The sequence below is a fragment of the Stenella coeruleoalba genome, assembly GCF_951394435.1.
Source record: "Stenella coeruleoalba genome assembly, chromosome: 4".
NCBI classification, from domain to species: Eukaryota; Metazoa; Chordata; class Mammalia; order Artiodactyla; family Delphinidae; genus Stenella; species Stenella coeruleoalba.
In genome coordinates, this window is record NC_137149.1 from 27,931,131 (window position 1) to 27,953,912 (window position 22,782).

The following is a 22,782-nucleotide window of genomic DNA, read 5'->3' on the forward strand; positions in this document are numbered from 1 at the left end:
TTTAGTATAAGTTACGATCCCTTGGAGGGCTTTTAAAGCATGGACTGCTGGCCCACTGCCAGGGTTTCTGATTTAGTAAGCCATGAGTGGGGTTTGGAGTCTGAGAATTTGTACTTCTAGCAAGTTCCAGGGGATGCTTATGATGCTGTCTTTTTACCATCTTTTGAATATCACTGCCTTAATGTTTTTGCCTTTTCTATTCTTCAATGCCTACTTAACAATTCTTTTTTACATTTTTATTGGAGTATAATTGGTTTACAATGGTGTGTTAGTTTCTGCTTTATAACAAAGTGAATCAGTTATACATATGTTCCCATATCTCTTCCCTCTTGCGTCTCCCTCCCTCCCACCCTCCCTATCCCACCCCTCTAGGCGGTCACAAAGCACTGAGCTGATCTCCCTGTGCTATGCAGCTGCTTCCCACTAGCTATCTATTTTACGTTTGGTACTGTATGTATGTCCATTCCACTCTCTCGCTTTGTCACCGCTTACCCTTCCCCCTCCCCATATCCTCAAGTCCATTCTCTAGTAGGTCTGTGTCTTTATTCCTGTCTTACCCCTAGGTTCTTCATGACATTTTTTTCTCTTAAATTCCATATATATGTGTTAGCATACGGCATTTGTCTTTCTCTTTCTGACTTACTTCACTCTGTATGACAGACTCTACGTCCATCCACCTCATTACAAATAGCTCAATTTCGTTTCTTTTTATGGCTGAGTAATATTCCGTTGTACATATGTGCCACATCTTCTTTATCCATTCATCCGATGATGGACACTTAGGTTGTTTCCAACAATTCTTTATATTAGATTATCTTTGTTAAAATAATTGGTATAGTTTCCCTCTCTTCACTAGCCCCTAATGCAGTCACAAAAGAAAAACTGTCATGTAGATGACATAGTTGTAATTATAATTTATTAAACCTAATTTCTTTTAGGAGTGATGATTCAAATCAGTAATTATTTATTGAACATATACTTGCTCATAGTAGGTACAAGGTAGAAAATTACTCATGTGTAAAAAGAAGACTTTAGGTATAGGGTTTCACATAATAACAGGTAAGTATTAAATGCCATTAATTTTGCTGTCTATGCCAAAAATAGTTAATTATCTTAACTTGAGGCACTCTTCAAACACATGAATCAAACTTAGATTCCTTTAGTAGAAACCAAAGCTTAACCATTTCAGTAATCAGTACGTAAATAACTAAAAATATTTTTTCGTTTAAAAAAATGCCTTATTTTCTGTTCTACATATACAGTTTAAGGAAAGAGAGTGAAAAAATCTAACTTTATTCGCCATAGTCAGAAAAAATGATTTTCAATATGATTTTAAGGTGGTGTTTTCCCATATAACAGTAATTTGTGTAGCACACAGTGTCATTGGTGTTGTGGAAAAATGAGACTCAAAGGGGCATCACTGTTAAGTCTATATTTTAAGTTTAAGCCAGAATTATTTTTGAGTTAACAAGTACATATAATTTAATAAATCACTTTTGGATTTCCATTTCCACCAAAAAAAGAGAAAAACCAAATGTTGTAGAGATATCTGGAGAGTTCAGATTTAGTCTCCCAACACTTCAAGTGAATGACCTTGACCAAGTTACTTCATTTTCCTGAGCTTCAGTTTTCTAATCCATAAAATGGGATTTATATAAACCCCTTTTGATACTGATAATACCCTCTTGAATTATAATTTGTTAACCTTTCCTTATTTTTTGTATTTTAACTTCTAAGTTATCTTTTCCTTCACTGATGTGCTGTAATCAATTTTATGTTTCTCAGCTTCTCATACTTTTCTATGTGTTCCATGATAATATACTATATTAAAAAAGAAAAACAAAAATCTTGTTCTTTCCTGAGATTAAGGCTTTCTTTTCTTTAGGACAGAACTTGAACAGTTCTTGATTTAGTTTGTAATTCTTCTGGTCCCTCAACTCTCTCTTCTACTCCAGTGTCTAGCATTGCTGGTATCATTTTTGGCCTCTTTTTTTTAATTAAAGTTTTTTTTTCTTTTTTGCCACCTCTAATTTCTTTTAATCTATGCACTTATTGTACTTTGGGGTTTTCTGTTGTTACTGAAGCTTTTTAAGACTTTTTCAGTATTTTTGTGGTTTTAGTACAAAGCAAGTACCCTAATCTGAAATGGTTCTTTCTGAAGATTTCTTTGAATTCTTTTACAAACTGCTTGTGGGTTTTTCAGGGGAAGAGGCAGGTGTTGCAATGCTTAGTTAACTCCTAGAGGCCAGGTGGGGAGGCAGCAGTTAATCATATCATCTCAGATCCTGGGAGCAGCTGGGGGGACTGAGAAGGGAAGTAGAAGGCCTAATAAGGACTGGCCTAGGCGTGCTGTGGCAGCCTGCCGCTCCTTTTTTTAATATGAAAAATTTCAAACACACAGAATTAGAGAAAATAGTACAATGAACCCCTAAATACCTATCAACCAGATTAAATAATTACTAAAAATTTGCCACTTTACTGAAGCACTTCTTAATCTGGGCAATCTAAAGGAGAGGAAAAAAGTAAAGTCACTAGAAGAATGCCTAAAAGCGGCATATGTTCACAAATGAAGTTCTGTGGAAACATCAAAGATATCCAGCAATGAACTGGATGGGGGTTTGAATAATCCTAGAGGAAAGACACTTAAAAACATGGAAGAGAAAATAGGCAGCATTCTTAAATCACTGGCATTACAGTTAATCTCATTACAGTATTTTCTGTATCAGTAAATATTTGTTGAATAGATGGAGAGAATTTATCATGTGTCTGGCAAGCATTAAAGCAATATCTTGATAGGTTTTCTACCTGCTCCACTTTTTGCCAAACAAAAGATGGTCTCATTTTTCCAAAGTATTATTTATTATAGTAATCTCAAAACAATGTATCAATTTTTATGGAATTAGCAGTCCTTTTTGGTTGTGGATATTAATAAGCATCCATTCACTCTTTCCTCTTTCCTATTTGAACCTTAATCCAGTCTGCATTCTTTATGTGAGGAAAATCCCATCTACAGCTTCAGAGGTGATGGGTCTAAGAGTAATCCCCTTCCCTTCACTAGAAGCTGGCTTTTGGAAAGGCCATGTGATCTACTTTGGAATGATGACTTTTGTGGGTTTTCTGGGAAAATTCTTCCTAGCTCTTCTGATACAACTTTGGAAAGTGATCCTTATTCTATTTCTCCACATACAGAGCTTAGGTAGAGAGAATTTACTGTATTTGTATTAATTTTCTATTGGTGCCATACAAAATTACTACAAATTTAGTGGCTTAAAACAACACAAATGTATCACTTTATAGTTCTGCAGGTTAGAAGTTATGTCATCAGGATTGTGTTTCTTTCTGAAGGCTCTAGGAGAGGATCTATTTCTCTACCTTTTCTAGCTGCTAGAGGAGGTCCATATTGCTTGGCTCCTCGTCCCCTTCCTCTGTCTTCAAAGCCAGCAATGTTGCAGCTCTCAGACCATCCTTCTGTAGTTAACTTTTCCCTCTGACCACAGCAGGGGAAGGTTCTCTGTTTTTAAGAACTCATGTGATTAGGTCTAGTCCAGTTAGATAATCCAGGATCATTTCCCCATCTCAAAGTCCTTAAATTTGATCACATCTACAAAAATCTCTTTTGCCATGTAAGGTATCATATTCATAGGTACTAAGGATTAAGATGTGGACATCTTTGGGGGGGGTGGGGAGAAACCGTTATTCTGTGCACCACAATATTTAATTTTAAAATTATTTCTTTTTATATCTATTCTTACTATCTTTGTTAGGAAAGGTCACGTCATTCAAGGCAAAAACCATATCATATAGTACTAACATGAGTACTTAGTATAGTGCATTGTGCCTGGCCCATTGTAGGCTCATAATAAATATTAGTTGAATAAACAATAGAAATATTCTATAATAACATATCAGGTAAAAAACAACTCAAAAAATAAAAACAAACTTTACATGTAACATAAATTATTTTATTTTCCCCATGAGTACAGTTGTGAATTTGTTCAAATATTTGTAAATAAGTTCTAGATTTAGATTATAAGGTATGGGAGCTGTTAGCTAAAATTCACATGCTCAGTTCAATTCCTAAACCACTGCATTTTAAGAGCAGAGGCTAATATGAACGGATGAGTTCTTGAGTCCTTGGCTCACTCTCAGATGTGTGTAATTTTCAGAGTAATAGTAGTGGTGGTACTATTGTTAACGGTATAGTAGAAAAGCTAACACTCAGTGCTTACTATATGGCAGGGACTGTGTTGTGCATGTATTCTCTTGTTTAGTCTTTCCAACAGGCTGTGAGGGAGGCGCTGTTATTTTCACCATCTGCAGATAAGGCAACTAACTTGCAGCAGAGTTAAATGTCTGGCCATTGACTTATACTTAGTAACTGAAGGAGCTATGATATGAACTCAGACATTCTTACTCCAGAGACAACACCATTAATCCCTATGTTATACTCCCTCCAGTTATTATTATATTATTAATAGCTAGCAGCTGTCTAATGCTGCAGAGAGAAATATTGATCTCTGAAAAAAGACAAGCTATGTAAGCACATTTTCATTTTTCATAGAAAGAGTACACTTAACATAGTGAAATCAACATCAGTATCTTTTTTGCATTACATCTTTTTTCAGTTTACACTTGAAGGTGAGTTTATCAAGCACAAAACTTGCTCAAACTTTAATTTTCATCTTATATAAAAATTTAAACAAGGTAAAGCTATTTGCAGCAGTTTAGCAAATTTTTCATAGCCTTTTCAGTATTGATTAGAATTCAGATTCAAATGTGAGAAAAAAAAAAAAAAGACTCCAAGCAAGAATGAGGAGATAGGCTTGGCCGAGTTGCAATTAGGCAAAAATCCAACCAACCAACCAAACACACACACACAAACACTTCACACATAAAATAAACCAATGCAAAGTGCAGATGGCATTTCCCCCCTGTTCTAACATTAGTCACTTTGTGTCTTTGCCAAATTTTATTCTTTGTATGGGAGGTCCCAATGGAAGAATATTTGTCAAATGTACAGTTTCCTTCATGATCATATGATAGTACTGACTATGACATACACATTAAAAAGTGTTCTCAGCAAAATAGCGGTATTATTTTTGTCCATAATTAATGACATAGGGGTGTTATAATTGATTGAAAATCCTTCTTTAAAAATATGCAAAATTAGTGATGAGAAATTAAAGGTGGGGACTTCCCTGGTGGTGCAGTGGTTAAGAATCCGCCTGCCAAGGCAGGGGACACGGGTTCCATCCCTAGTCCGGGAAGATCCCACAGGCCACACAGCAACTAAGCCCATGTGCCACAACTACTGAGCCTGCGCTCTAGGGCCTGCGAGCCACAACTACTGAGCCCTCGTGCCACAACCACTGAAGCCTGCGTGCCTAGAGCCTGTGCTCTGCAACAAGAGAAGCCACCGCAATGAGAAGCTGGTACACCGAAATGAAGAGTAGCCCCTGCTCGCTGCAACTAGAGAAAGCCCGTGTGCAGCAACGAAGACTCAACGCAGCCAAAAATAAATAAATAAATTTATTTTTAAAAAAAGAAATTAAAGGTGAACCCTTAAATAATCATAGGATTATTAAGAGCAAAGGGTCCTTAAAGATAATTTAAACAAAGTCTCTTACTTCAGAAACAAGAAATAAGAGGTTAAGTCACACAGCTTATTAACAAAAAACAAAGGCTTTGGAAGCAAGGTGGACAGATTCAAATCTTTCTCTGTCACTTATACAAGGCAAATTACTTAACCGCTGACCCTCAGTTTCCCCAGGTATGAAAGGAGCATATTAATATCTACCTCATAGGGTTGTGATAATAAAATGAGGAAGCAGATAAAAAGCTTTTAGAATAGATACAACAGTCATTCAGTATATGGTAACTAATATTATTACTACAGTTTTGGTAGAATTTATGTCTTGTGATTTTAACTTCTATTCTCTTTCTATTGTAACATGCTGCCTGAGACAATTAATACCTTATGATCACCTTTCTTGTGATAATTAAATTCAGTTGTATTTTTCTTCAAGTGTTACGACACTTTCATTATATAGAAGTTGAGGTGGGATGTTTTCTATGGCACATCCTTACCTGTGGGACAATCTGTGCACATTAGTATGGCAGAGCCTCTTATTTACTTTAAGAAGAGTACAAGCTACATTCTATAAACAGGCTTTCACTGAGTGGGTGACAATTTAAGATTCACTTTCAGCTGTTTTCCCGAGTGCAGTATTGGAAGTCTGCTGTTTTTGCCTGTCTGATTTTTATGCTACTTTCTTCTGCAGGTATCACCTTGATTTAACTTTGGGAAAACCCTCCCCAACCCACTCTTGGTTCATGTGTTTTGGTTGAATGTGTGCCCATTCCCCAGTTCCAGGCCTGAACAATCAGAACATTTCATTTCCTTGGGCATATGATTAGTTAAGGAATGAGCATGTGACCCAAGACAGGCCAATGAAAGCTCTACCTGAGACTTTTGCTGCAACTATTGAAAAAGTGACATTTTTTTCCCCCCACTGATATTGGTTAGCTGGCAAAATGGAGGGCATCTTATTGGGTTGGCCAAAAAGTTCATTTGGTTTTAAGTAAAAATAAAAGACACATTTTTCATTTTTACCAAGAACTTTATTGAACAACATACTCATTAACCAAACTTTTTGGCCAACCCACTATTACAAAGAGGAGAAAGCTGGCTATGAATGAAGCTAATATAAAGTAAAGCCAAGAAATTACATAGTTGATGTTGTTTGAATACTTGAATCCAGTTAGGGCATCTACCTGTTTTTTTTTTTTGTTGTTGTTGTTGTTTTTTTTTAATAACATGAGCCAGTAAATTCCTATTTTGCAAAACCTAGTAAAAGTTGAATTTTTGTTGCTTGGAACTAAGAGTTCGGACTATAGATGATGATGATTATGATGATAAAAAGTAGTAATAGCTACCATTAGGGACTTCCCTGGCGGGCCAGTGGTTAAGACTCTACACTTCCAATGCAGGGCATGCGGGTTCAATCCCTGGTCAGGGAACTAAGGTCCCACATGCTGCACAGTGCAGGCAAAAAAAAGGGCCTGAAACTTGGAGGCAGAAGTAGGGTTTGGGACTTCCCTGGTGGTCCAGTGGTTATGACTCCATGCTCCCAGTGCAGAGGGCATGGGTTCGATCCCTGGTTGGGGAACTAAGTTCCCACATGCCATGCAGCCAAAAAAAAAAAAAAAAAAAAAGTAGTAATAACTACCATTAACTGAATGTTTTCTACTGCTAGATATTGTGTTAAGCACTTTACATTCATTATGCCATCTAATTATTATTTATTATAATAAGTATTACTAGTTAATTTCGAAGCCTGTGTTTTTAACTATAGTGCTCAAGAACTTCCTCATTAATTTGGTCTTATTGCTACTAGCAATAATTAACATGAAGAATGTATTAATAATATTAAAAATAATAATGGGGGTTATGCAAGCAGAAATTTTTAGATATAACTTTCTAAAAGTGTTTAAAAACTACGTAAGAATACATGGATAAATGGTTATTGTATTCAGATAACACGAATACAGAGTAAAGACTAAGATGCTGATTTCTCCTTGCCACTTTAGGTTAACCTTCCCTAGCTATCAAGCAGAGCCAGCCTCAGTAACCCAAGCCCATGGAAATCATAACTGGGAAGGTAAATTTATTTTGGTATACATTTCAAGATGTGCATACTGAGCAAAAGTATTTTTGGATAGCACATAGTAGTCTGTGAACTGAGGTTTATTAAATGAATGAAGAAACAAATGAATGAATGAACAACTCCTAAATCTTCTTGCTGCAACCTCTTCTCCTTTCAACTTGTTCACTCAACTGTAGGTTTCCCCTGCTATCCAAAAGTAAAGTGTTCCTATAAAAGCTTTCGTAAACCGAAATGGTGTAAAGCAAAGAAGCAATTATCTTAGGGCACGTCTTGCTAATGGATACACAAAACAAAATGAGAAAAAGCACAGATGCTCACAGACACAGTTCAAAACTATGGTGGCCTGATGCTGAGATGCTGAGTGTAGTTACTGGGGAAGGAGCTTGATGTTGTCACTCTAGCTACTTGGGATGTGTGCTGCCTCTCTAACTTGCTACAAAACAAATGCTGAATGCTATTTTTGCTTTACACCTTTTTTTCTTAAAAGCAAAAATCCTCTTTGGATTTCTTTTGCTTATCGAAAACAGGTACAAACTAATGTAGGTCTTTCATAAAAGTGAAGTGGCAGAAAGCAAATTTTCGAAAGCAGGGAATACCTGTACTCCCACCGTTTTTCAACTTCCCTGGGATTGTAGTCCCATCTCTAACTTCTCTCAATCCACTAGCCCTCTTCTTCACTTTTCACATTCAGCTTGATTTCTATGATGCAAAGTTTAAAAAACTTTAATAAAACTCCTTTGTCTAATAGGGGAAACCCTAATCTTAGAGTAACAACTATTTTCTATGTCTGCACCTGAGTACCTGTGGTGCTAGAGAAAGTCACACCATAGGGTGCCAAGAGTTTATGACAACCCCAAACAGATCTTCAAGTACATTCCTACTTCATTTCTCTGCTCTACTCTTTTTGTTTTGGGGTTTTTTTTTTGCTCTCTACACAGGGCTGTTTCAAATCTCTTCTTTTAAAAATCTTGAACTGCCTCCTACTCCTCTCTTTATCCCTCTCCTCCAGCAAATTACCTGACCTCCTATTTCTCAGGAAAAAGAGAAGCAGTCAGAAGAGATTCCTTAACTTTGTGATACTAAATGTATCAACTACCGAAGTTTACATCCAACTTCTCTTCATTCTCTTTTGTTACAAATAAAGAAATAAGGACGTATTCCTCTTTTTATGTCCAATTTCTCTTACCTATGCTTAGGCTCGCATCCTTTCCTACCTTATATTATACCTTTTCCATTATCCCTCTGTCTCATATATATTCAACCTTCCCCTTTCAGTTGGCTGCTTCTCATCAGTGTTTACACATGCTTAGATTTTTCCTCCTTAATGCCACTAGCTCTGCCTTGCCTTTTCTTCTCCTTCATAACCAAACTGTTTGAAACAATTCACTCTGCTTGTTTCCATATTTTCACCTTTGTCAGGAACTGTGAAGGGGCTGATGTTTTATCCTACTTGCAAGTTAACAAGTCAGCCTGTCTTGGTTTCATGGATACTGGCAGGAGGCACAAGCCTCCTCGGTCAGAGACAAAGGACTTTATTCCTCATGCCACAGGAAGCAGCCTGAGTTTCATGTTGATGTTGGTCCCCTTTACCTCCTAAGTCCCACAGGGTGACAGAGTGGCACAGGTAGATGCTGCATGCAGTGGGCTTATGCCTCAGCTGAAGAACTCTGAGCTTAGGGAACTCTCATCTTTTACAATGGGCTATAAGCAAATCTGCCTGATGTTTGTCCCAGAGGGAGACATCATTTTTATTACACTGGGTAGCAGACAATCTGCCCTCTGCTCCAAAAGGAGACAATATTCTGATCTTCCAAGTCTGTTCATTTAACAAACATCCTTGAAAAACAGTCCTAAACAAAAGTTCTCAATGCAAGAGATCCATGGAGAATTGCTCCCCACAATCTTCCAGTCAGACCTCAACTTACTCCAATGTGGCCTCTGTTCCTATTACACCACCAAAACAGTTCTTGAAAAGGTTACCAGTAAACTGCCGTATCAGTAAATTAGAGGATTTCTTTTGGTGGCAGGGGAGAGGGGCACTCCCTGGCGGTGCAGTGGTTAGGACTCCATGCTCTCACTGCCAAGGGCCCACGTTCAATCCCTGGTCGGGGAACTAGGATCCCACAAGCCACGCAGCGGGGCCAAAAAAAAAAGAAAAAAAAAATTAGAGTTTTTCAGTTCTAATTTTATTCAAACCCTAAGCAGAATTAATAACCATTTTTTTCTTTTCTTTTGAATTATATGGTATTACATTCTCCTGGTTCTACTTGTTCTATTTTCATCCCTCTGGCTATGCCTTTCTCAGTCTGCTTTGTGGGTTCACCATCCTCAACCTAGCTATTAAATATTGATCCTCAACCTCTGGTCTTAAGGCCTTATCTCTCTCTCTCTTTTTTTTTAATAAATTTATTTGTTTATTTACTTATTGCTTTTTGGCTGCATTGGGTCTTCGTTGCTGTGCGCGGGCTTTCTCTAGTTGCGTCGAGCGGGGGCTACTCTTCCTGGCGGTGCACGGGCTTCTCATTGCGGTGGCTTCTCTTGCTGCGGAGCACGGGCTCTAGGAGCACGGGCTTTAGGAGCACGGGCTTCAGTAGTTGTGGCTTGCGGGCTCTAGAGCGCAGGAGCAGTTGTTGTGGTGCACAGGCTTATTTGCTCTGCGGCATGTGGGATCTTCCCAGACCAAGGCTCGAACCCGTGTCCCCTGCATTGGCAGGTGGATTCCTAACCACTGTGCCACCAGGGAAGTCCCCAGCCCTTATCTCTTTTCTTTCCATATTCTCTTCCCAAATAAGCTCATCTAAACTTTACAGTTTCAATTACCACCAGTAAATCAGTTATTTAAGTATTATAGCCAGCTCAGACCTTTCTTCTGCACTCTAGACCCATATATTCAACTTCCTTCTCGACATTTACACTTGGATATCTTGAATATACTTCAATATTCGACACATCCAAGGCCAAACCCATGATTTTCCTCCTCAAAACTGGTCTTCATTCAGTGAACAGATTCTCAGGAATAAAATCCATCCTTAATTTCTGCAAGTAAGAAACTCAGGAATGATCTGCAAAACCTTCTTTTCCCTAATTTCCTATTATCCAAATTATCAGTGGGTTCTGTTGAGTTTAAATCCTAAATATCTCAGGCATTTATAGTTTTCTAATCTTTCTTGTTTGTTGTCTGGTATACAATCTGTCTTCTCAACACCTTCCTTTCTGGTTCTTTTTATTCCTTCCTGTGGATGTGAGTCAGTATTTGGTGTCATTTCCTTACTCCAATACAACTTTGTTTCCACCTTTGTATTTTGTGCTGATATTGTCAAATATATTATATTTCAGTATGTTATAGGCCCAACAATATAATTATATATACATATTGTTTTATGCAACTGCTTTTAAATCAGTCAAGAGAAGATGGTGCGATTATACTATCCTTTGTAATTATCTACATTATTGCCTTTACCAGTGCTTTTTGTTTTTTTGTGTGGATTCAAAGTAGTGTCTGATATCAGATGCTTTCATCCTTATAATTTCCTTTGATCATTCTTGTAAGACAGGTGTGCTGGCAAAAAATTCTGTTTTTATCTGGGAATGTGTTTTACGTTTATTATTATTATTATTATTTTTGCGGTACGTGGGCCTCTCACTGTTGTGGCCTCTCCCGTCGCGGAGCACAGGCTCCGGACGCGCAGGCTCAGCAGCCATGGCCCACGGGCCTAGCCGCTCCGCGGCATGTGGGATCCTCCCGGACCAGGGCACGAACCCGTGTCCCCTGCATCGGCAGGCGGACTCTCAACCGCTGCGCCACCAGGGAAGCCGCTACCTTTATTTTTGAAAAGTAATTTTGCTGGATATAAGACTGTGGACAGGTTTTTACTTTCAGCGCTTTGAATGTGTTGTCCAATTGCCTCTGTCCTCCAAGTCTCTGATGAGAAATCAACTATTGATCTTACTGGGGTTTCCTTTTATGTGATTTGTTTTTCCTTTGCTGCTTTCAAGATTTTCTCTTTCTTATTCAACATTTTGACCATAATGTGTCTAGATGTGGATCACTCTGTTTATCCTCCTTGAATTTCATCAAATTTCTTGTATGTGTAGCTTAATGCTTTTCATTAAGTTTGAAACATTTTCAGCCATATATATCTTAGAATATTTCTTCTGTCCCTTTCTCTCCTCTCCTCATAGTCCCATTATTTGTGTGCTGATGTGTTTAATCATGTCCTACAGTTCTCTGAGGCTCTGTTCATTTTTTTCCATTCTTTTTTCTCTCTGTTCTTCAGATTGCATAGTTTATATTGCTCTATCTACAAGTTCACTGATTTTTATCTTCTGCCCACTCAATTTTCATTTGGGTTACTGTACTTTCAACTCCAGAATTTCCACTTAATTCAAAAGAAAAACAATTTCTCTTAATTAATATTCTCTATTTGATGAGACACTGTCATCATACTTTAACTCTTTAAGCATGTTTCCTTTAGTTTTTTGAATATATTTATAAGAGCTCTTTTGAAGTCTTTGTCTGCTAAGTATATCACTGGGCCCCATCAAAGACATTTTCTATTGTCTGATTTTTTTCCTACTTATGGATCATACTTTCCTGTTTCTTTCCATGTTTCATCATTTTTTTCGTCAGTAACTGGACATTTTAGATATATTTTTGCAACACTATATACTGATCCCCTACCACTACTCTGGGGGTGGCGGTGGTTGTTATTCTCATGATTATTTGTTTAGTGACTTGGCTGAACTAATTCTGCAAAGTCTATTGCTTTGCAGTGTGCAGCCTCTGATGTTCCTACTCACATTTTTTCCCCTTATTTTCATCTTTTAGTCTCATTACCTAGGGGTTGTCCCTGGGCTAGTATAGCCATTTCTTGGTTAGCAGTTGTGCTTACGGTCCCTTAGCCAGTTATTTTCATGCTTTACCATTGGCTGTATCTGTAGCTTGGAAACTGCTATCATAGTTCAGAGATTTTACTTCTTTGCCCCACATTCAGCGAGGGACTAGTAGCTTGGAGGGTCCTACTCTTACTACCCCTGAGAGGGTATAGCCTTGGGCATGTATACAATTTTCCGACTGTCACAGGTGATTGTGATATTTTGGAGCCCTGCTTCCTAGGAGTTATCCCTGGGTCAGAGTAGCATATTGTTCAATCAGTGTTTGGTCACAGGTTGTATTTAAGCCCCTTGTTCTTTGTAAGGCTTCTTCCCTGTGTTGATGGGTCTGTGTGCAGCTTAGGGAATGCTTTCAAGTCTGCCCCACATCCTGCTACAATTGTTCCTGAGTGGGTGCAGCCTAACACATGCACACTTGCCTTCCTGATCCTCACAGGTGACTATGATCCCAAGAAGGTTCTTCATGGCCGACTCTTTCCCTGGTTCTTTCTTTAAAACCTCTGGCTGCTCTGGTGTTTTGATGTATTATGGAGCTACCAGCCTCCTCTTAATTGCTCTTCATCAAGATCTGTACTGTTTTCAACAACACCTTTAGGCATGGAGTTCTCCATTCCTTCTTCCAGTTGAAGTCAGTCTTCTCAGGCAGATCCAAAGAGCTCTTTACTTCTGTGGTCTGCCTTTTCTCCTGGGCAGAACACCTGCACCACTGCACTGGAGTTGGGGTCAGGGACCCTATTTTCCTAGAGTGACAATCTGGCTCTATAAGGAGGTCCTTGGGGGTGGGGAGCAGCTCTCGGTCGTGGCTTGCCTCTCTTGGTGTGGAATCTCTACATTATAGTGAGTTGGGATGGGTAATTCGGCCTCAGTGTTCTCAGCTTGCTGTGCCTAGGGTGGGGGTTGCTTGGGGGGAGGGAGACTTGGTCCTTTTAGCCATGCTTGCCTGGAATAGACTTCCTGTAACATGGAGCTGAGGGGGAAGGGAGGAAAGGGATGAGAAGGCCTACCCTTGCAGGTGAAACTGTAGCCCTAGACTGGGAGTTAGCGGGAGAGGGGAATTTCAGCTTCTTGGCTACACATGCTGGGGTTGCAGCTTCTATAACACAGCACTGTGATGGGGAGGTAATGGGTTAGGTTGTGGCTCAAATGCCACAAATACTCACTGTTCTTACCTAGATTTTGTAGATTTTCTTTAATGAATGTTCCTTCATTTGCTGTATGCTCTTAGGGTGATTCCCAAAGATTTTAAATGATATTTTATTTTTAAATAATTTTCACCAGTTAAATTGTTGTTTTTCTGGGATAAAATCTACTGAGTTCCTTACTTCATTGTTCTGGAAGTTCTGCCATGCTGTTTCTGGACACTAATTACTTCTGATGGTGAACTGAAGGATAATTCCTGTAAGGATGAACCAGGGGATCCTGGGTAGTACTCAGGTAGTTTTCTGGAATCATCCATAGAACCTTAAGCACTTTGAAGAGTATTTATTTTATTTTATTTTAAACAAAGTGAAATTTGAGGGTTTTTTTTGGCTGCATTGGGTCTTCGTTGCTGTGCGTGGGCTTTTCTCTAGTTGCGGCGAGCAGGGGCTACTCTTGTTGTGGAGCACAGGCTCTAGGCGTGCAGGCTTCAGTAGTTGTGGCCAGCTAACATATTTGCTAGACTCTGCTAAGCAAAGAAGGAAAACTGCCTCTTTAATGGTTGGTATGAAAGGAAATGAGAAAGAAGGAAAAGAAACCCATTGTTTTTTATTCATTTAAGCTTTAAATATAAGTAAATATTTAAAGACTTTTTTCAAAAAAGGGTTAGTAGAAGAACCATATGATTAAATGGAACTTCAAAAGTTGAACTTCAGCTGGTAATTAACTCATTTTTAAAAAATTAAGTCTAAGGAAAGTTAACTGGAAATTCTAGTCTCAGAATAGTCCTGATTCTCCCTTTAGTTGCATCTAATACATTAAATTTTACACCCAAGTCTGTATTTTAAAATAATTTTTAGCATAGTAAAATACTTTTTATCGGTATTTATAACTCTCTGGAAAAGTTTCTAAGAGTTGCAGAAATGTCAGAAGTAAATCAAGAATGCTTTGTGAGCATTAAAATCATCTCCACCTTCCTAACTCCCCATATTAAATATCTGGCAGCCCAGAAAGAAAATAATAAACGAAGAAATAAATATACTAATACATATAAGAACAAATAAAACTATCTTAAGCTATCATATATATTCAGTAAAATATTTAAGATTATTTTACTGTAAAAACACTTCTGCTTTATAGAGCCAATTAAATTCAACAAAATTTTCGTGATACCTAAAATGTGTTAGATAAATAAGACTATATCCTTAACTTCAAGAAGCTAAGAATTTAATAAAAAGGTTAACATTTATAAAAAAGTAAGTATATTTTAAGGCAAAAATATGATGTGTTGCAAAATGCTTGGCATTTAGTTCAAAAAGCGTCAGTATAGTCAAAAAATTAAATCAGGAGAGCTGGCAAAAAAAAGTTTATGCAATGCTTTCAAATATTTAGATGATGTTTTAAAAAATGATATGGCATGTTTAACTGCTTTTGTCTTATCATATAACAGAATAGTGGTTTATAGCACTAATGTACTGCAAATTGATTCTGTGGTTAAAACATCTTTACTTCAAAAACAAAAACGATCTTTACTTCAGCATTTAGTTACCTAAAAAGACTCATTTTTTGCTTTTTATTCCTCTTCATTGCAAAGGCTGGCTCTTTGTGGAGATGCTCTGATATATAAGCCTTAAATACAATAAATAATGTTAAAATGAAGTTTTTAATGAATTTCACAATATATTAATTTTAAAAGCCCTAATACTTATTGCATATCTATTATGTGTTGGATAGTGTCTTAAGTACTTTGACCTTCAAAACATAAAGAAAACTGAAGAAGAAGGATTATGTAATTTAGTCAAGATCACCTAATAACTGGTGAAGACACATATTCAGGCATTCTGCCCTAAAACCCATGTTCTAAAACCCTATACTATATGCTTTCTTATAAATATAAAATCACTCTGTAATCACTCACATTCTATTTATTTTAAAAAATATTTATTTATTTATTTGGTTGCATGGGGTCTTAGTTGCAGCAGGCGGGCTCCTTAGTTGTGGCATGCATGTGGAATCTAGTTCCCTGGCCAGGGATTGAACCCAGGGCCCCTGCATTGGGAGCACGGAGTCCTAACCACTGCACCACCAGGAAAGTCCCTCCTTCTATTTATTTTAATATATCAGTTTCTAACAGCAGTTCAAACAGTTACACTTGTCTTGATTAATTTATATTCAGTAAAAATAATGTCATTTAAAAATGGTTTTGTGATGGTTACATTTGACTCACTGTACAATATAGCAACTGGTTTAATTGTGATACAGTTTGACCGGATTTAAAATTTTTCTTTCTTTAAAACTAAAAACCAAACCAACATCGAATTCTTAATTCCACCACTTCTCCCCAGAAGAAAAGCAACATAAACTGGCATAAAGACTAAGCACATAGAACACTATTGAAGCAGATTTTTGGTTTCATTTTTTTAACTACATCCAGTTAAGAGAGAAACATATATTTTATTTGGACATAAAATAAACTTTTCTTTCCCTTTGAAATTTTCTTGCCTTCATAGTATGAACAATGAACTTGTAACATAGTAGAATGTGCTCCAATGATCATAGAAAGGCTGCCTTTATAAATAACGTAATTTTTGATTGAATATAATTATGGAGAGACAAAAATGAAAGATGAAGGACCACAATAGAAACAAGCTGGGAATCAGTTTCAGAGGGATTTTAGACTGAAAGTCTTCCCCTCAAAAAAATACTGTAATTTTGTTTCTCTCAATCCATCTCACCAGTCCACTGGACCTCTCAAAAGAAAGACCTGTTTTGAAAAAGATCTTGTTGCTTTCTTTTAAAAGGGCAGGAGTCTCACATTTGCAAAACATCAAGAGACAGTATCATACTGTGATAAACAACTTTGTGAAAATAGATATTAAGAAAGAAGTAGTTATAAAATTTAAAAGCCTCTGGATTTGTTATAGATTTAGCTCTTTATTTTCTCCTTGCAGTTTAGAACCCACAGTCTACCATTTCAACCACGAATTCATAGCCACATATTCTCCCATACTTTCTGACTTTCAGCAGCCTCCGATTTCCCTGCTGCTTCTTCTAGGCTGCTAAGTGTTGTTGTTGGTAAAAACTGTGCTGAGATGACTCGTTATAAAATCATGTTCTCTCAGTGTTCTTGGTACTACTTCTATACTCTTAAGTGGAGAGAGTCACCTCTCGGTAACTATCCATCCAATTCCAAATATTTATTGTTCCACATCTTTCCCACTCTATCATCTCCTTCTTAGAGGTGTTGCTGTTTGTTTTTAAGGTTAACCAAGATTCATAATCCCAAATTCTCACATCCATACATTTAAGTACAAAAATGGATTTTATACTGTAACATACTTTCATTCCTAAAGCAAAAGAAGCAAAACAGAGATCCTGATTGAAACTGGAACATTTGTGCATTAGGCAAGTCACACTTCCTTTTAAGGCAAAACCAAGAAAGGCAAAGATATTACAAAATCAAAGACACTGGTCAGAATCTGAGGCATTAAGTAGGTGAGGACTGATTCTCAAAAGCACTGGGTCTGTCACTGCTGTTCCAGTTGCTTGACCATATCTATTGAAAGAATCATCAACATTTGTGACTTTGTGAATGCCCTCTTTTAAAATTAAATTTTATCATAGGAGTTTTAAGGTTGCAAAGGAAGTATTTAGCTTTATGAAAGTTGAAAATTCTACTTGCTTATGCTGTTAAATATCTTTTCCGTATTATATTTGAAGAGTTAAAGATAAATATGGCTGGTATGTCTAATAGAACTAGGCAAAAATATGATCCATCCTTGTTAGAATTAAGTTGCCTTTAAAGTTAGCTTTTTATCATTAATTTGTTACTAAGATCCATAATGGGATTTTGTCTCAAAGAAAATTTAACAGTACTTATGAGTGGGACAATTTTTAAGAAAGCTATGAAAATGCCACTCACATAACAATGTTTGGGAGTTGTTTATTGTGTTCTGTACAATAACAGCTTCTTGTTTTATATACTGCACTTTTTGTCCAATCCAGTGACTTGGCTGATATTTTTCTTTGTGTTCTGAAATAACCACTGCAGTGCAATTCTTATGAAATGAAATGCCTGTTGAGTTATTAATCAACCATTTGGACTAAGTGGGGAAAAATTTTAATTGCTTCTCATTATTTATGACATTAAAGAATCTGTAGGAATCTAGTTTTGTAAATAAAAGTATGTGGATTTATAAAATTTCTTATGGAAGAAATTCTTTGACGAACAGTATATCTATATAAAGCCACCTTATTTTATAATGGAATATATTAGTTATTTAAATTTTGGGTGAATAGTGATATAGTGAAAATGACAAGTTTTCTGCCTACTGTAATGAAGTCTGTAGTCATGTTCTGAAGTTATGATCCTCTCCTCTCAGCATGTTTTACACCTGCATTTTATGCAAGATGTGTTGTGTGCTACTTGTGGCAAGCCTGCACAGACCTGACTGATTTGCCAGACTGACAGCTGCTTACTTTCAGGAAACCGCACTCTGGTTCTTAGTGTGTGTCACGTCCTCCCTGAGTATCACTAATCTTTGATTACTAAACTCCAACTCTGATAATCACAGCCCTTGACTCATAGAATAGTCTGGCTTGCAAAATAAATCCTTTAGGCAATTTAGTTCAATTCAATAAATAATAATAGGATGCCTACCATGAACAAGGCAAGTGCTGTGAGGTACAGAAAGCAAATAACCTATACTCCTTGCCATTAAGCTGCTTAATATATAAGGAAAGATATGTACTCAAATCACCATATTCAAATCCCCTAACAATTAAAATGACCCATACTTTTATAAAAGATTCATAGTTTCCTTCTGATCTTTCTCAGCTCAGGCAATTTTTCAGATTTCCAGACTTGTATGCTCAATTGCATGTTCAACATTTCCCAGATGTCTTAGAGGACCTCAGACTCAACATGCCCTCAACTCATAATGATCTGCCTTAAAATTGGTCTTCCTCCATGCGTCCCTTACCTCAGTGAATGGCACAACCCAGAAGTACAAGCAAGAAGCCTGCTAGTCATTCTAGATGTCTTTACCTCCTTTGTCTTGCTTGGTCGACTTTTGCGGGCTCATCTCCCTCTGAGTCTGTGTTGGAACTTCTTAGGGACTTACCTATAGGCCTTCTTCTCTTCTTACTCTACAGTCTCTCTTCATGGAGCTTTCATGTACTCTAATGATTTTATTAATTCTTAGATGGTTTATATGTTGAAGACTCTCACTTTTTAAATCACACCCAGGCCAAGAGAAAATGATTAGTGAAATGTTTTTAATTTCTTCAGGAAAAATATTCCTGTAGTTTTGATTCTCCCCTCACCATTTTTTAAAAATAAATTTATTTATTTTATTTATTTTTATTTTTGGCTGCGTTGGGTCTTCGTTGCTGTGCTCGGGCTTTCTCTGGTTGTGACGAGCGGGGGCTACTCTTCGTTGTGGTGCGCAGGCTTCTCATTGCGGTGGCTTCTCTTACTGCGGAACACCAGCTCTAGGCGTGCGGGCTTCAGTAGTTGTGGCTTGCGTGCATCAGTGGTTGTGGCTTATAGGCTCTAGAGCGCAGGCTCAGTAGTTGTGGTGCATGGGCTTCATTGCTCCGTGGCATGTGGGATCTTACCAGGCCAGGGCTCGAACCTGTGTCCCCTGCATTGGCAGGCAGATTCTTAACCACTGTGCCACCAGGGAAGCCCTCCCCCCAACCATTTTTTAAATGGAATCCTCTCCCCATTTTATTTGCTTACTAGTCATTTGTTCAATAAACTTATTAAACACACATACTCCAAGCATTTGCTCCTCACAAAAATACCGTAAGGTGGGTATTTCTAGACTCTAGAGGTCAAGTGACTTCCCCAGAATCAGACAACCAGCCAGAATTTGAGCACAGGAGTCTTCTGACTATAAATTCTGAGCTCTTTCCAATAAACTGCACTGCAGACCTCTAAATCCCTTAGTACAAAGGAACTAAACCAGGTATTAAGAAGAAAGCAAAATAGTTAAACAAATTCATTATAAGGTGTGATTATATAATACTCCTTAAGAAATATACCTTTTTTTTTTTTTTTTTGCGGTACGCGGGCCTCTCACTGTTGTGGCCTCTTCCGTTGCGGAGCACAGGCTCCAGATGCTCCGGCTCAGCGGCCATGGCTCACGGACCCAGCCGCTCCGCGGCATGTGGAATCTTCCTGGACCGGGGCACGAACCCGTGTGCCCTGCATCGGTAGGCGGACTCTCAACCACTGCGCCACCAGGGAAGCCCAAGAAATATACTTTTTAAAAGATGAAGTCTTTAGTTAATTTACTTAAGTCCATAATTAATTTGGTTTTTCCTCTCATCTTTCCACAAGGGATTTGAATTTGCTTATAGTAGGAATAAATGAATAAAATAGTAATAAAATATAGAAAACTGGAAGGGGGGATGGATGAGAGATAATTGAGAGTCTAGACTGGGGAAAGATATGTTACCATGATTACTTCGACTGAGCCTCAAATTTGGCTCTACCCGCCATGGAGTCAAAGCAAAAGGAGGGGGCAAACCAGTAATTCTCACTTCCTTAAGACTCTGCTCATATTTACCTTAGTGAGCACTTACATGATCATCTTATTTAAAAAAGCACCCCTACCCTATACACATACTCCCCATCCACCTTCCCTACTTTATTTTTTTTTTCCATAGCATTTATAACCCACTGATGTACTTGTTTATTTATTCGTAGTCTCTCACTACTACAATGCAAGATTAATGAGAGGAGAGATTTGGCCTGTTTCTGTTTGTTTCTTTGTGTCCCGGTGCCTACAGCACTGCCCAGGAAATAGTAGGAGCTCAGTAGATGTTTTGAGTGAATGAATTAAAAGCTACCAAGAAAATAAGGAACAAACAAATAACAAATAATAACTGATAAATAATAATAAATAATGAATACAAATAATAAATACAGAAAACCATCCATAATACAATGACTGTTATCAGTTGTTAAAGCAATTGATGTTCCATATGACACAAATGGATAAGGAAAATATCTTTAGTATATGGCCGGGTTGTTAGCACAACTGAAGTCTTAAATTAGTAGCCTAACATAGCATACTCAAAGACTGATTTCCAAATACTTAGTCATTTAAACTCCAAAGGGAAAATACTATCATCCAGAAATGGCACAATCATTATACCATTTTTATGATATTACTGTTAAATAAACTGTACATACTGAATAATAAAGAAAGAAGTTTAGTATTTAATTTTTTCTTCATATATTTATTCTCAAGTGTTCTACACTGAGTATTTTTATTGATATCAAAAATGGTTATAACTAACTGGTTAATTCTCTATGAAGAAATCACTTCATTCTTGCCCTCCTTTAAATTTAAAAGCTTAAACCAAATGTGCTTCTACACTCCCATGAAACTCCTTAGTAGACAAAGTTGTCTGTGAAACCAGTAACCATTCAACACGTGGAGAAAGTATGCTAGGATGCTAGGAACAAGCAATTGGGATTTGTGTGCTGAATAAAAAATAGACATGAATATGGAATCCTTGGAGCAGCCATCTTGTTCTTATCAAAATTTGTTTTTAGTAGTTATCTGACCATCAGGTTAATTTTAGTTATAACTCAACAGAAAGAACTTCAAATATAACTCAATCCTTGCTTTTCACATGCATACAAATCATACATTTCCACATGTACATTGAATGTATGTATACAGTACTGCCATGGAAGAAGACTAGAATAGAATTAATCTTTTCTAGCAGCATGAGACATTGTAAAGGGAGAGATCAAGTACCCTCACTATCCACAAATTAATCTACTCTGTGTAGCAAATTTTAGAAATTACTTTTTTTCTTTATTACTATAAGAAAATTAAGAATAAGCAAAAAAAAATTATGGGTGTCTCCATGGAAAACTGCATTGTTTATAATACTACTGTTTGGTCTTTATGGCTTTTGAGATATTTTACAAGTCTGTAAATTACAGATAACCAATAGCAATGCAAATAATTCATATCTATAGACAAGCAAACAAATTCTGTTCCAGTAGAGGTTCAATTGTCTTTCCTCCCTGCCTATGGAAAAAGCCAGTCTCGTGGCCATTTGTAAATTCATTTCAACATACCTTTTCCACACATACATTTCTGACTGATTTCTCCTTTGAAGCAGTTGTAACATTTGCCTGGTTCCCTCTTTAATGACGAGTTAAATAAACTCCTTAACATGTGTTCATTTTATATTTAATAAGCACTATAATTTTACCTCTTTTTGAAAATTATCCTTTAACATTTTGCCATTATTGAAATGGCTGATCTGAATTTAAATCTATGTTAGCTTTGGGTTTCATTTACTCTCTTTCCTATGTTTAGTTTAAGAAAAATTAAAAACAAAATTGCAAGTTTTTACCCATTACATAAATTAATGCCAGTTAGTATTCCAAGATTCTGTTTGTCAGCCTTTCACCTTCTTTATATTGTGGTGGTTTTTAAACACATCACATCAAGGAACACAATCCTTGCCTAAATTCTTACAAATGTTTTACAGGGACCTTTAGCTCAATGCACAAACTAACACCACTCGTTTCTTTTCTGTTGATTCTGACAATAGAGTATGTTCCTGTTACACACAAAGTCCTTTCTCTCTTCAAAACTAAATTTTGTTATGAAAGTTTCCCCTGGGAAACCACATTGCTTCAGCAAAAACATCAATTGAGTTTTTACCAGCAGTGTCATTTTAGATTGAAATTTTTATAGACTCTGTACTACCTCAGAGATGACAAAATAAATGTCCGAAGCATTTGCCTTATGCAATCTCTGCTCTCATAGAGATGATGTTTTAGTGTTAGCCTGTGAAGGAGAGAGTGGGAAGTGGCAGAGAATAAACATGTTAGCAAACAAATAAATAAAATACTTTCAAATAGTGTGAGAGCTATGAAGAAAATAAAAGAGTAATGGAAGAGAGGAAGAGGGTGTAGACTGGAGGTTCCTTCTATATATTAGAGCTGAGCTGAGATCTCAGAAAGGTTATAGTTAAGCTGATGATATGAAGATCTGCCAAGGGAAGATTTGGGGAAAAGAGTCTAGGCAGAGGCCTTGAGACAGAA

At 37.1% G+C, this 22,782-nt stretch overlaps 1 protein-coding gene and 1 long non-coding RNA gene across 2 annotated transcripts in view; one reads left to right on the plus strand and one right to left on the minus strand.

Annotated features, from left to right (window-relative positions):
* The window catches only part of LOC307185412, a 64,757-nt gene extending 57,096 nt beyond the window's left edge, over window positions 1-7,661 (plus strand). Inside the window, exon 5 of the long non-coding RNA XR_013828044.1 lies at window positions 7,591-7,661. This is a non-coding gene — a long non-coding RNA (uncharacterized lncRNA). The remainder of the gene's footprint in view (window positions 1-7,590) is intronic.
* FAM241A (family with sequence similarity 241 member A) overlaps window positions 1-22,782 on the minus strand; it is a 40,373-nt gene that overhangs the window by 6,573 nt on the left and 11,018 nt on the right. The gene's annotated exons all lie outside the window — the stretch shown is intronic.